The following is an 8,894-nucleotide window of genomic DNA, read 5'->3' as shown; positions in this document are numbered from 1 at the left end:
GCCACGTGCTTGGCATGCGTGCCTAGCTTCTGCTCTCCGTGCACATGGATTTGTTCCTTCCACAGCTGATACGTCCTTGTTCATGCTACAGCGCCCTGCGGTCACTATGTACCTGTTGGTGTATGTCGATGACATCATATTGATCAGCTCGTCGGCTCTTGCTGCGGATCGTCTTGTTTCTGCTTTGAGTGGTGATTTTGCCATTACAGATCTTGGTCGGCTTCATTATTTCCTTGGCTTGGAGGTCTCTCATTCTGATGCCGGTCTGACTCTCACTCAGCAGAAGTACTCTCTGGATTTGCTTCGTCGTGCTGGTATGCTTCAGTGTAAGCCTGCTACCACTCCCATGACAGCTTCTGATCGACTCCCTGCACTTGATGGTACCCTTCTTCCTTCGGATGAGGCTACAACGTAATGCAGTATTGTTGGTGGCTTACAGTATTTGACGATTACTCGTCCTGATATCTCTTATGCGGTGAACAACGGGTGCCAGTTTCTTCATGCTCCTCGAGATACTCACTGGACAGCTGTGAAGCGCATTCTGCGCTATGTTCGTGTGACTGCTGCTCTGGGCCTGCATCTTCGGTCTGCCCCTTCTGGTAGCCTCTCGGCATTTTCTGATGCAGATTGGGCTGGTAGCCCAGATGATAGGCGATCCACGGGGGGATATGCAGTTTTCTATGGTCCTAATTTGATTTCCTGGAGTGCTCGTAAACAAGCTACAGTGTCTCGTAGTAGTACTGAAGCTGAATACAAAGCAGTTGCCAATGCCACCGCTGAACTTATCTGGGTTCAGGCCTTGCTTCGAGAGTTGAGAGTCTCTCAGCATCACCCACCTATTCTTTGGTGTGACAACATCGGTGCTACGTACCTTTCTTCAAATCCGGTATTTCATGCCCGAATGAAACACATTGAAGTTGACTATCACTTTGTCAGAGAACGAGTTTCACAGAAGTTGCTTCAGATCAAGTTCATCCCATCGAAGGATCAACTTGCCGATATCTTCACGAAGCCGTTGCCACTACCTCAGTTTGAGGGATGTCGTCGCAATCTTAATCTTCTGAATTCTTCAGATCACGGTTAAGATTGAGGGAGGGTGTTAGACTTGTAGACTTGTACGTATTGTAAACTCTATACAATTGTATCTGTACCCGATGAGGTACCCCCCTTGTTATATATATGTTATTGTGGCCGACCCCTAGAGGTGTCGAAGCCCATAACCCCAAAACCCTTTGTCTATCATTCAAGAACCCGCCCTTTCATGAGGAGACCGTTCTAAAGATGTGGAATCCCAGCAAAGTACGTACAGCTATTTCAGTTAACGATGTTGAGTTAGGTATGTACCGACAAGGCGTCTCGTCTGATATGTACGAAGCCGGAGGAGTTAGTGAGAGCGAATTATTGGAACCGGAGCACAGCAGAGGTGATTCCCCTTTCCCCTTTCCCCTCTCCCCTCCCACATCGCCCCCGCGCGGCAACCGGGGGGATCCCTAATTCCGCCGCCGCCGCCTCCCTCCTCACCTTCTCCCACCTCCTCCGCTGCCGCCCCAGGGCTCGGCCGGGCAAAGCCCGACCGGAGCCGGCGGCGGCGGGGACCTCTCGTTCACTTGGTGGCTGGGGCTGGCGCGGGCACCTCGCTGGTCGTCGGCGCTCCTGCTGGGTTTCAGGCGGCGTGGATGGTGGCGGGGCGCGCGAGGTTAGTGGTGGCGGCGGGGTTGGATCTACGCTGGCTGCTGCTGCTCGTGGCGCGGGGCGAGGACGGCGGGGCGGGTGGAGCATGTCTGGCCATGGCGGCCGGCTTGGCTGGCAGGCGGCGCTGGCCTAGGTGGCCTTGGCTGGTTGTTGCGGCCCGGCCTTGCGGGCGTGGCCCTGCCCGGCCTCGGTGTGCATGCCTCGGGTGGGTGGGAGGCATTGCGGGCCTGGTGTGCTACGATGGTGTGGTAGCGGTGGTTTCGCAGGCGGCGCGGGGCGGCAGTGGCGACCTCCTTCTCCTGGATGTTTGTCGGCGGCTGGCTCATATATAGGGTTCATGCCCGGGCAGGCCTGACTAGGGCCCGGCGCAGATCGGAGCCTTTGCTTCGGGTAGGAGAGGTCGGGCTTGGCCAGGAATGTACTCGCGGGCTTCCCCGTGGGTATGGTGCTTGGTGGTGGTCGTCGCGGTAGTGTTGTGTCGGTGCGTGGATCGGCATTGGTGACCATGGACATGGCGTCGTTGTTGGAAATATGCCCTAGAGGCAATAATAAAAGTATTATTATTATATTTCCTTGTTCATGATAATTGTCTTTTATTCATGCTACAACTGTATTATCCGGAAATCGTAATACACGTGTGAATACATAGACCACAATATGTCCCTAGTGAGCCTCTAGTTGACTAGCTCGTTGTGATCAACAGATAGTCATGGTTTCCTGGCTATGGACATTGGATGTCGTTGATAACGGGATCACATCATTAGGAGAATGATGTGATGGACAAGACCCAATCCTAAGCATAGCACAAAGATCGTGTAGTTCATTTGCTAGAGCTTTGCCAATGTCAAGTATCTCTTCCTTTGACCATGAGATCGTGTAACTCCTGGATACCGTAGGAGTGCTTTGGGTGTATCAAACGTCACAACGTAACTGGGTGACTAAAAAGGTGCACTACAGGTATCTCCGAAAGTATCTATTGTTTTATGCGGATCGAGACTGGGATTTGTCACTCCGTGTAAACGGAGAGGTATCTCTGGGCCCACTCGGTAGGACATCATCATATGCGCAATGTGACCAAGGAGTTGATCACGGGATGATGTGTTACGGAACGAGTAAAGTGACTTGCCGGTAACGAGATTGAACAAGGTATCGGTATACCGACGATCGAATCTCGGGCAAGTAACATACCGATAGACAAAGGGAATTGTATACGGGATCGATTGAGTCCTTGACATCGTGGTTCATCCGATGAGATCATCGTGGAACATGTGGGAGCCAACATGGGTATCCAGATCCCGCTGTTGGTTATTGACTGGAGAACGTCTCGGTCATGTCTATATGTCTCCGAACCCGTAGGGTCTACACACTTAAGGTTCGATGACGCTAGGGTTATAAAGGAAGCTTGTATGTGGTTACCAAATGTTGTTTGGAGTCCCGGATGAGATCCCGGACGTCACGAGGAGTTCCGGAATGGTCCGGAGGTAAAGATTTATATATAGGAAGTCCTGTTTCGGCCATCGGGACAAGTTTCGGGGTCATCGGTATTGTACCGGGACCACTGGAAGGGTCCCGGGGGCCCACCGGGTGGGGCCACCTGCCCCGGGGGGCCACATGGGCTGTAGGGGGTGCGCCTTGGCCTACATGGGCCAAGGGCACCAGCCCCAAGAGGCCCATGCGCCTAGGGAACCCTAGAGGGAAGAGTCCTCAAGGGGGAAGGCACCTCCGAGGTGCCTTGGGGAGGATGGACTCCTCCCCCCCTCTTGGCCGCCGCACCAGATGCCATCTGGAGGCTGGCCGCCGCCCCTTAGGGGTGGGAAACCCTAAAGGGGGCGCAGCCCTCCCCTTCCCATATATATATGAGGCCTAGGGGCTGCCCATAACAGGCGATTTGATCTCTAGTTGGTGCAGCCCTGCCCCTCTCCCTCCTCCTCTTCTCCCATGGTGCTTGGCGAAGCCCTGCGGGATTGCCACGCTCCTCCACCACCACCACGCCATTGTGCTGCTGTTGGATGGAGTCTTCCTCAACCTCTCCCTCTCTCCTTGCTGGATCAAGGCATGGGAGACGTCACCGGGCTGTACGTGTGTTGAACGCGGAGGTGCCGTCCGTTCGACACTTGATCATCGGTGATTTGAATCACGACGAGTACGACTCCATCAACCCCGTTCACTTGAACGCTTCCGCTTAGTGATCTACAAGGGTATGTAGATGCACTCTCTTTCTACTCGTTGCTGGTCTCTCCATAGATAGATCTTGGTGTTACGTAGGAAATTTTTTGAATTTCTGCTACGTTCCCCAACAGTGGCATCATGAGCTAGGTCTATTGCGTAGATTCTTTGCACGAGTAGAACACAAAGTAGTTGTGGGCGTTGATGTTGTTCAATATGCTTACCGTTACTAGTCCAATCTTGTTTCGACGGTATTGTGGGATGAAGCGGCCCGGACCGACCTTACACGTACTCTTACGTGAGACAGGTTCCACCGATTGACATGCACTTGGTGCATAAGGTGGCTAGCGGGTGCCAGTCTCTCCCACTTTAGTCGGAACGGATTCGATGAAAAGGGTCCTTATGAAGGGTAAATAGCAATTGGCATATCACGTTGTGGTTTTGCGTAGGTAAGAAACGTTCTTGCTAGAAACCCATAGCAGCCACGTAAAACATGCAAACAACAATTAGAGGACGTCTAACTTGTTTTTGCAGGGTATGCTATGTGATGTGATATGGCCAAAGGATGTGATGAATGAATATATGTGATGTATGAGATTGATCATGTTCTTGTAATAGGAATCACGACTTGCATGTCGATGAGTATGACAACCGGCAGGAGCCATAGGAGTTGTCTTTATTTTTTGTATGACCTGCGTGTCATTGAAGAACGCCATGTAACTTCCTTTACTTTATTGCTAAACGCGTTAGCCATAGAAGTAGAAGTAGTCGTTGGCGTGACAACTTCATGAAGACACGATGATGGAGATCATGATGATGGAGATCATGGTGTCATGCCGGTGACGATGATGATCATGGAGCCCCGAAGATGGAGATCAATGGAGCTATATGATATTGGCCATATCATGTCACTACTATTTGATTGCATGTGATGTTTATCATGTTTATGCATCTTGTTTACTTAGGATGACGGTAGTAAATAAGATGATCCCTTACAAAATTTCAAGAAGTGTTCTCCCCTAACTGTGCACCGTTGCTACAGTTCGTCGCTTCTAAACACCACGTGATCGGGTGTGATGGATTCTTACGTTCACATACAACGGGTGTAAGATAGTTTTACACAGTGAAAACACTTAGGGTTAACTTGACGAGCCTAGCATGTGCAGACATGGCCTCGGAACACGGAGACCGAAAGGTCGAGCATGAGTCGTATGGTAGATACGATCAACATGAAGATGTTCACCGATGATGACTAGTTCGTCTCACGTGATGATCGGACACGGCCTAGTTGACTCGGATCATGTGATCACTTAGATGACCAGAGGGATGTCTATCTAAGTGGGAGTTCATAAGATGAACTTAATTATCCTGAACATAGTCAAAAGACCTTTTGCAAATTATGTCGTAAGCTCGCGCTTTAGTTCCACTGTTTAGATATGTTCCTAGAGAAAATATAGTTGAAAGTTGATAGTAGCGATTATGCGATCAGTAGAAAGCTTATGTCCTTAATGTGCTGCTCAGTGTGCCGAACCCCAAACGTCGTTTGTGGATGTTACGAACATCGGACATACAAGTTTTGATAACTACGTGATAGTTCAGTTAAACGGTTTAGAGTTGAGGCACTAAAGACGTTTTCAAAACGTCGCGGAACATATGAGATGTTTCGAGGGCTGAAATTGGGATTTCAGGCTCGTGCCCACGTCAAGAGGTATAAGACCTCCGACGATTTTCTTAACCTGCAAACTAAGGGAGAAAAGCTCAATCGTTGAGCTTGTGCTCAGATTGTCTGAGTGCAACAATCACTTGAATTGAGTGGGAGTTGATCTTCCAAATGAGATAGTGATGTTTCTCGAAAGTCATTGCCACCAAGCTGCAAGAGCTTCGTGATGAACTATAACATATCAGGGATAGATATGATGATCCTTGAGGTATTCGCGATGTTTGACACCGCGAAAGTAGAAATCAAGAAGGAGCATCAATTGTTGATGGTTGGTGAAACCACTAGTTTCAAGAAGGGCAAGGGAACAAAGGGATACTTCATGAAACGGCAATTCAGCTGCTGCTCAAGTGAAGAAACCCGAGGTTGAACCCAAACCCGAGACTAAGTGCTTCTGTAATAAGGGGAACAACCACTGGAGCAGGATTACCCTAGATACTTGGTAGATGAGAAGGCTGGCAAGGTCGATAGAAGTATATTGGATATACATTATGTTAATGTGTACTTTACTAGTACTCCTAGTAGCACCAGGGTATTGGATACCGGTTCGGTTGCTAAGTGTTAGTAACTCGAAATAAAAGCTACGGAATAAACGGAGACTAGCTAAAGGTGAGCTGACGATATGTGTTGGAAGTGTTTCCAAGTTTGATGTGATCAAACATCGCACGCTCCCTCTACCATCAAGATTAGTATAAAACCTTCAATGGTCTTGCACCTAAAGGAATGGTTTATTGAATCTCGATCGTAGTGATACACATTTTCATGCCAAAAGATATAAGATAGTAATGATAGTACCACTTACTTATGGCACTTCCATGTAAGTCATAATGGTATAAAACGCATGAAGAAGCTCCATGTTGATGGATCTTTGGACTCACTCATTTTTGAAAAGTTTGAGACATGTGAACCATGTCTATTGGTGTATATGCATGAAGAAACTCCATGCAAATGGACCGTTTGGACTCACTTGATTTTGGATCACTTGAGATATGCAAATCATACCACATAGGCAAGATGACTGAAAAGCCTCGGTTTCAGTAAAATGGAACAAGATAGCAACTTGTTGGAAGTAACACATTTTGATGTGTGCAGTCGAATGAGTGCTGAGGCATGCAGTGAATATCATTATGTTCTTACTTCACAGATGATTCGAGTAAATGTTGAGTATATTTACTTGATGAAACACAAGTCTGAATTATTGAATGGTTCAAGTAATTTCAGAGTGAAGTAGCAAATCATTGTGACAAGAGGATAAAATGTCTATGATATGATCATAGAGATGAATATCTAAGTTACGAGTTTTGGCACACAATTAAGACATTGTGGAAATTGTTTCATAATTAATACCGCCTGGAACACCATAGTGTGATGGTGTGTCCGAACATCATAGTTGCACCCTATTGGATATGGTGCGTACCATGATGTCTCTTATCGAATTACCACTATCGTTCATGGGTTAGGCATTAGAGACAACCGCATTCACTTTAAATAGGGCACCACGTAATTCCGATGAGATGACACCGTATGAATTATGGTTTAGAGAAACCTAAGTTGTCGTTTCTTAAAAGTTTGGGGCTGCGACGCTTATATGAAAAAGTTTCAGGTTGATAAGCTCGAACCCAAAGCGGATAAAATGCATCTTCATAGGAAACCCAAAACAGTTGGGTATACCTCCTGTCTCAGATCCGAAAGCAATAAGGGATTGTTTCTAGAATCGGGTCCTTTCTCGAGGAAAAGTTTCTCTCGAAAGAATTGAGTGGGAGGATGGTGGAGACTTGATGAGGTTAGTGAACCATATCTTCAACTAGTGTGTGGTAGGGCACAGGAAGTTGTTCCTGTGGCACCTACACGAATTGAAGTGGAAGCTTATGATAGTGATCATGAAGCTTCGGATCAAGTCACTACCAAACCTTGTAGGACGACAAGGACACGTACTACTTCGGAGTGGTAAGGTGATCCTATCTTGAAGGTCATGTTGCTAGACAACAATGAACCTACGAGCTATGGAGAAGCGATGGTGGGCCCGAATTCCGACAAATGGTTAGAAGCCATGAAATCCGAAATAGTATCCATATATCAGAACAAATCATGGACTTTGATGGACTTGCCCGATGATCGGCAATCCATTGAGATAAATGGATCTTTTAAGAAGAAGATGGACGTGGATGGTAATGTCACCATCTATGAAGCTCGACTTGTGGCGAAGTGTTTTCCGACAAGTTCAAGGAGTTGACTACGATGAGATTTTCTCACTCGTAGCGATGCTTAAAGTCCATCGGAATCATGTTAGCATTAGCTGCATTTATGAAATCTGGCAGATGGATGTCAAGACAAGTTTCCTTACTAGTTTTCGTAAGGAAAGGTTGTATGCAATACAATCAGAAAAGTTTTGTCGATCCTAAGGATGCTAAAAGGTATGCTAGCTCCAGCGATCCTTTTAAGGACTGGAGTAAGCATCTCGGAGTTGGAATGTACGCTTTGATGAGATGATCAAAGATTTTGGATTTATACAAAGTTTATAAGAAACTTGTATTTCCAAAGAAGTGAGTGGGAGCACTATAGAATTTATGATGAGTATATGTTGTTGACATATTGTTGATCAGAAATGACGTAGAATTTCTGGAAAGCATATAAGGTTATTTTGAAAGTGTCTTTCAATGGAAAGCCTGGATTAATCTACTTGAACATTGAGCATCAAGATCTATAAGGATAGATCAAAATGCTTAATAATACTTTCAAATGAGCACATACCTTAACATGATCTTGAAGGTGTTCAAGATGGATCAGTCAAAGAAGAAGTTCTTGCCTGAGTTGTAAGGTACGAAGTTAAGACTTAAAGCTCGACCACGGCAGAATAGAGAGAAAGGACGAAGGTCGTCCCCTATGCTTAAGACGTAGGCTCTTCAGTATGCTATGCTGTGTACCGCACCTGAAGTGTGCCTTGCCATGAGTCAGTCAAGGGGTACAAGAGTGATCCAAGAATGGCTCACAGGACAGTGGTCAAAGTTATCCTTAGTAACTAGTGGACTAAGGAATTTTCTCGATTATGGAGGTGGTAAAAGAGTTCGTCGTAAAGGTTACGACGATGCAAGCTTGACACCTATCCGGATAGCTCTGAGTAGAGAGACCGGATACATATAATGGAGCAATAATTTAGAATAGCTCCAAGTAGAACAGTTGTTTGGAATAGCTCCAAATAGAGCGTGGTAGCTGCATCTAGGAGATGACATAGAGATTTGTAAAGCACACACGGATCTGAAAGGTTCAGACCCGTTGACTAAAACCTCTCTCACAAGCAACATGATCAAACATAAAACTC

The sequence above is a fragment of the Triticum aestivum genome, chromosome 2B (assembly GCF_018294505.1).
Source record: "Triticum aestivum cultivar Chinese Spring chromosome 2B, IWGSC CS RefSeq v2.1, whole genome shotgun sequence".
Lineage (NCBI taxonomy): Eukaryota > Viridiplantae > Streptophyta > Magnoliopsida > Poales > Poaceae > Triticum > Triticum aestivum.
This window is presented reverse-complemented; position numbering follows the sequence as displayed.